The sequence below is a fragment of the Rattus norvegicus genome, chromosome 4 (genome assembly GCF_021556685.1).
Source record: "Rattus norvegicus strain SHRSP/BbbUtx chromosome 4, alternate assembly SHRSP_T2T, whole genome shotgun sequence".
In the NCBI taxonomy this organism is placed as follows: domain Eukaryota; kingdom Metazoa; phylum Chordata; class Mammalia; order Rodentia; family Muridae; genus Rattus; species Rattus norvegicus.
Window position 1 is genome coordinate 152539857 of NC_141537.1, and position 6342 is coordinate 152546198.

The following is a 6342-nucleotide window of genomic DNA, read 5'->3' on the forward strand; positions in this document are numbered from 1 at the left end:
TGATGGCATCACTCCAACGTGTGGCTGGATCTTCACTGGGCTTTGTAGATCTAATATAGATCTGATGGCATTAGGGGCACCTGGTACCTGGTGTGAACTCCTCTCAAGCCCTTTCTCACGTCTTTAGCCATACAGTGCTATTTACAGGCTGCAGGGATCAGACACAGATATATCGTTGGGAAATGACAGTATACCCCACTCAACCCCTGTGATATCAACACTGTGGTGTCAGAAACACAACCCATACTTTGTCCCTAGAATAGAAAGACCAGCATTTAGCCAAGGGCCAAGCGGGTGCTGCATCTATGTGCTAGGGGCAAAGGTGTTCTGTCTTTCTTTGTTGCTGTGATCTCTGTGCCTGCTGGGCCAATGCCAGATCTCTCTCTCTCCCTCCCTCCCCCTCTCTCTCCCCATCCCCACCCCTGTGTTGCCATACGATAGTGCAGTGAACAGAACAGCTGTCATTTCTTGGAACTCTGATCTGCAGAGTGTGCAGCAAGAACTTGCAGGTCTTAGGGGGTTTGTAGGTGCACTATGCCCAGGCTTCTGGCTCAGGTCTTCCTACACCTACTGTCAGTGCAAACTCTGGTCTCAACTCTCCACTCAGTTTGTAAGATCCCTGTGACTCAACAGGTTCTTTCTACTCCCCCCACCCCGGTATGGCATGGGAAAGGGATAAAAAAAATCTGGAGGCTTGCTCTATGTTTGAGGGTAAGAAACTTGGAGCTGACAAAAAAAGTCCTGTGATGTGAGGTGAATTCTTCTCCCTGTTTCCCAATTCTCTAATAAATTCAGTATGGAGGCAAATAGATGATCTCAAGAGGGAAAGCACCAGCAAACTCTTCAGTGATGTTTGCATCTCTGTGACCAAAGTGTCTGACAGAACATAAAAGAGGAAGGCTTTATATTGTGTGGTGCTTCCAGAATGCTCTTGGCTGCTTGGTCTCGGGGTGCTTGGCCAGGAAGTCAGGGCAGTAGTGGAGTGTGGCAGAGGTGATTCTCACCTCAGGATAGACAGCAAGCAGAGAGAGGGGACACAGGAAGAGGCCAGGGCAGAGCTAGCTCTCAAGTTCACCCCAGTGACCCATTTCTTTTACTTCCTACCTTTCAGTAACTCTCAGTGGTATCATCATATTGTGAACTCACGGAGGATTGGTTCATTGCTTAAGTCTGAGCCCTCATAATCCAGTTGTCTGTAGGCATCGGAGTCCTTGACATGGTCGTGCTGAGGTCAATAATACTCATTCAGTCAGGACTGCACTTGCTCTCCACATTTCTGGGCTTAGATCAAGGGTCTGGTTGTATGCCTTAACCCTCAAAGCTCTTCCTTATTGAGTACCAGCCCTTGTTACCATTCCAATGACACATTGACAGACTACAGACAAGAGGTGGTCTGCTTCTTCTACCTCACACCTCTGCCTCTGAGGCCCTCTGGGAGGGGAGCCTTTGTTCTGAGTCTTCAGGCCCGCACCAGTTGCACACACTTATCCCTCCATCCACCAGGTTCTATACAGACCACCAGCATCAACTGAAACCAACATGGTGTCAATAGGCAAAAGGCTTTGGGTATTTTGACTGAATCCAGACAAGATCCGTGACTTATTTATGTACTCAAATGGCTTTTGACTTCTGCCTTGTTTGCCAAATTGCTGACATGTTCTTAAATTGCTCAGTTTGTATTTTCCCCTTCCCTGTTGCTTGGGAAGATAAAACCTCAGGCATGTGGCCTCCCTCTGCTCATAATGGGGAACATTTCACTGGCTGCTGTCATCCATCCAAACCACGTGCATCATTTGAGCTCAGCATTTAGGCCCCTAGGAGTAGAGATAAGAGTGTGGCGAAGACAAGAGGCCATGTCTTTTGTTTAATATGTATGTATGTATGTATGTATGTATGTATGTATGTATGTATGTATGTGATAAAAAATTGTGAGAATTAAAGGAACTCCCAAGCAGCATCTGTGCCTTTCTTTGCAGGTTGACTTCTCATAGTCAACAGAGATCTAAAGAACTATCAGGTGAGTATTGGAGATAGGTTTGTCAAATCCCACAAGTCATTTTACAGCCTAGAAATGGCCTGTAACTTTGGGGAACAGTGAACTTTGTCTTCTTAAAAACATTCCAAAAGGTTTTATTTGTGACCTAGTCTCCATAACTTCACCCCTTTTGGAAGATACAACCCATTCCCAAATTTAGCACTCCCAGGAGATACAGACTGGGACTGATTAACACATTGTAACTTCCGAATTAAAGACGGGATTGCTCTGCCAACATTCTAGTCTTAAAACTACTCTGCAGATTACTCACAGAGAACATCAAAGGGATGTAGAAAGAGTAGTGACTTCCCACACTGTAGCCTCGATAGTGATGGTGATATCCTAAAAGGGAACTCTCACTTGCCTTACCTAAGCCTGTTTAGCTGACTCCTGTAAATGTACTCTGGATGATAAAAGCCCCAGCCTCTGGCCTCTGTGCCTTGGAATATCCACAGAGTCCCAGAACATCCCTTGCTGGACTGTGCTGGTTCAAAATAGGTCTACAGATTTTGGAACGCTCCTTACAAATGGTAAGTGTGGATGAACTTAGTATCACACTTTGGTCAGATTAAAGGAAGATGGAGTAGTGGGCTCCACCCTAGACAGTGAGCAATTGCTGGGTAATGAATCACCATGAGCTTACCCCAGATAACACTTAGGGATTATCTCAGCTCTGTGAGCCAGAAATCTACGCACCACATGACCGCGGCTCCTACCCTGAGAACCACAAGACTGAAACCAAGGTGTTGGCTAGGACTGAGCCCTCCACAAGGGCTTGTGAGGCTGTGTTAGCTTCAGCTTGAGTGACAGACTGACAGATGCAGGAACTCTCAACACTCAAAACCTCCCTTGAGACCTTGAGAACCGAGCCCCATCCACAACATGAACTTGTTTCTTGAATTAGCATTTCTACCTTCACATTCTCTAACTCATGTTAAAGGGTTGTCTACAAAATAGTATCTCCTGGAGTATACTACAGGGCTAGCTCAGAATTCTGTTTGCCATAGTAACTCGTCAGGATTCCAACTCTAGAGAAGACCAGTTGCCATACATGGAAGGTATCCAAGCAGCCCTCTGCAGGGGCCCACACAGGTACCACTTTGTCCACCTCTAATTAGAGAAGCTTCCTGAAAACATGTTCTGTAGGCCGTGCTCAGTCTCCAGATGACAAGACCTCAGCAGGCAATGCCTTTGCAACCTCAGTATGGGCTCTGACACACAGCCACCTAACCCAACTGCTTCCAGGGCCCCAGCCCATAAAGTCACATGCTATTATATATACTTACTGACTGGGAAATGCTATGGTTTGAATACTAATTCATGCACCGTCTTACATTTTAGGACATCAATTGTTGACAGCGAGGAAATGTAGCATTGCAACACGCAAGAAAAATTCCAACAGCACTGCTGTCTGCCTTCTTGGGCTCAAAGGCAGAGGTCTCATCTGGGTCTTTGTCACATTCTCAGTTATGCTGTGGTCACCACTGGCTCCCGTTCCTCTTCCTTGGGAGGTGACAAGCCATATTGCCAAATAACCAGCCCATTCCCCGGAGCCCTGCTGCTTCCTGGTTTATTCCAAAGTCTCCCCAGCATCTTCCCTGGTTCTGATTTGTCCTCAGTTGCACACTGAGAGCCGAGCTTACCATCTGGCCACCCTTCTGTGGTTGCCTTGCTTTTCTGTCTCTGACTGTCCCTGCTTGTGCCATTGGATGGGGAATGCGACCTGAGGTCAGCATGACGAGTGAGAAGAAAGGCCGGGACCTCCCAGCCTCAGCTTGACCGCCACAGCTTCATCCAAGCCATTTCACAATAGGAAGGCTGCTTCCACCTCCCCGAGCTATGAACCCAGCCCTAGATAATAAATCATAGCATCTTTGCATCCTCCCTCCTTTGTCAGTGCCACACCCCACCCCCAAGAAATTTCCAGATAGCGTGGAGAATCCCACGGGCTAAAGTGGCCAGATGCCTGGCATGTGCCCTGTGCCTAGAAAAGTGAATGGACAAGACTTGGCTTCAGATCTTCCCTTCTTACTGCCTGATGGAAATTTCTGCCAGCCCTATGAAGAGCTGGGAACAAAGGACCCAGTGAGCTCCCCCCACTCCGTGTACAGAGCCGGGAGAAGCTGTCTTTCTGAGCAGTAGCAGATCCGTGTGACATCCACTCCAGACGAAACAAAGCTAGGGTTACGGCTATTATTTCAGGCCAGTTCATCCTGAGCTGTCAGTGGTCACAAGGCACAAGGTAACACAGTCCAGCTCCCGAGCCAGCCTCATCCTCTGTGAATAATTAGCACAAGTATGAGTTGTGGCTGGATCTAATCTAACCCAAGCTCAATTATTTCACTCAACTGATTGGATCCTGCCTGGAGCCTGTTCTTCCCGCCTCGGAAGGTGTGCAGCAAGCACCAGGGACCCACTCCCAGTCCAACTGGAACCATGTGTCTACAAAGAAGCTACAGGAACCTCTGGCAAGTTAGATCCTCCAGCTCCTGAGTCACTTTCCTGTCCAATACTCACCAAATTTCCATGCCAGAAGCAGAATGCTGGGACACACACACACACACACACACACACACACACACACACAGAGGAATGATCACTGGGGCTGGAGAGATGGCTCAGCGGTTAAGAGCACTGACTGCTCTTCCAGAGGTCCTGAGTTCAAATCCCAGCAACCACATGGTGGCTCACAACCATCTGTAATGGAATCTATACCCTCTTCTGGTGTGTCTGAAGACAGCAACTTACTCATATACATACATACATACATACATACATACATACATACATACATACATACATCTTTAAAAAGAATGTCCACTACAATAGGTTGAAAATTAATGCCCATGTACCATGAGAGGAGGAACTCAACAGACACTGAGTTCCACCTCTTAGCTCTGACTGCACACACTCTTTCCCCATCTGCATCTTCTGAAGCCAGCATCTATCTCTCTGTGAGAAATTTCCTCTTATTTTACAGCTTTTTAAAAAACATTCCAAACACCCCCCACACACACACACCCCTTCCTTTTGCTTCTCCAGGTTCTTCAGGCCACCTTCAAATCTGGGTTGTAGAGCATCTCTGGTCCATCAAATCTATCCTGAGCTTAGATCTTGTGGCCGTGGAACTCGCTTTAGGATGCATCTTGCCAGTGGCTATGTCTGGCCTGAGCCTCTGGGTGTAGTGTCCTGCTTCCTCCTCTGCGTACTACTGAGAGTGCCTCTCAGGGGCACAGCCTAAGCAACTCTAGGTTCTCAGTGTTTTCAGAGGCTCAGGGACCCCCAGGTGAGTCCTGGCCCAGGCTTTGAAGCAAACAGGAGACTTCCATCAGGGACCCACATCTATGTGTTTCCGTGCCAGACAGGCACAAGCAGGATGCAATCGCTGTCTACTCACTAGGACTCCTGCCCTGCATTCCATATATGAATGCTTGCCAGGACTCTGCCCTACACTGACACAATAAAGACATACGATTTGGAACTCACAACAGCCATTGGCTCATTTGCTCTCTCAAAACTCTGACTCATAGGTTAAGATGTCAGTGAGACAAAGAGCAAAATCATGCAACTTGGGCATCAGTTTGAGTAAAACATTGAAGCAATTAGTATCTCAGTTACTGTGATTTAGGCCAACTAAACTCCCTGGCCCCACATGGAAAAAAGTAATTTACATCACTTACTTCTTGGGCCTTGCTTTCCCCATCTGTACAATGTGGACAAGAAAAGTACCTAATTCTCTTGGGTGCTTTGAAGATTGAGAGAATACACAGCCACAGCCTAGAACACAGCCAGGCCCCTAATACATCCCCAGATCAGGATAAGGGGACAAGAAATTGCAACAGAAAAAGAAGCAAATCCAAGAGGATACAACTGGCAGGGGTTTCCTGGGAAAAGAGTGGGGTTCTCTTCAGGGAAGTCTGGGCTCGGGAATTGCTACATAAGGATATGCTGGACTATATAGAACATGGGGGGCAATAGAAATCCATGGGGCTCAGACTGGAGGCCAGCAACTTTTCAGCATACTCTAACAGAGGGAAAGACAGGGAAAGACAAGGCCACAAAAAATACCTGCCCTGTGCTAGCAAGAGAGGTACCCTGCTGAGCTGGGAAGGTGAAATTCTTTGGGATGCTAGAACCCTGCTGCAGGCATTTCGGAGTGGTATGAATCATCAGAGTGACAGATTCTATACAGCATGCTCTGCAATGACAACAGGCACAGGGATAGTTCTCTAGAGCAACGTTTCTCAACCTGTGGGTTGCGTAAGACCTCCCTGCATATCAGATACTTACATTATGATTCATAGCAG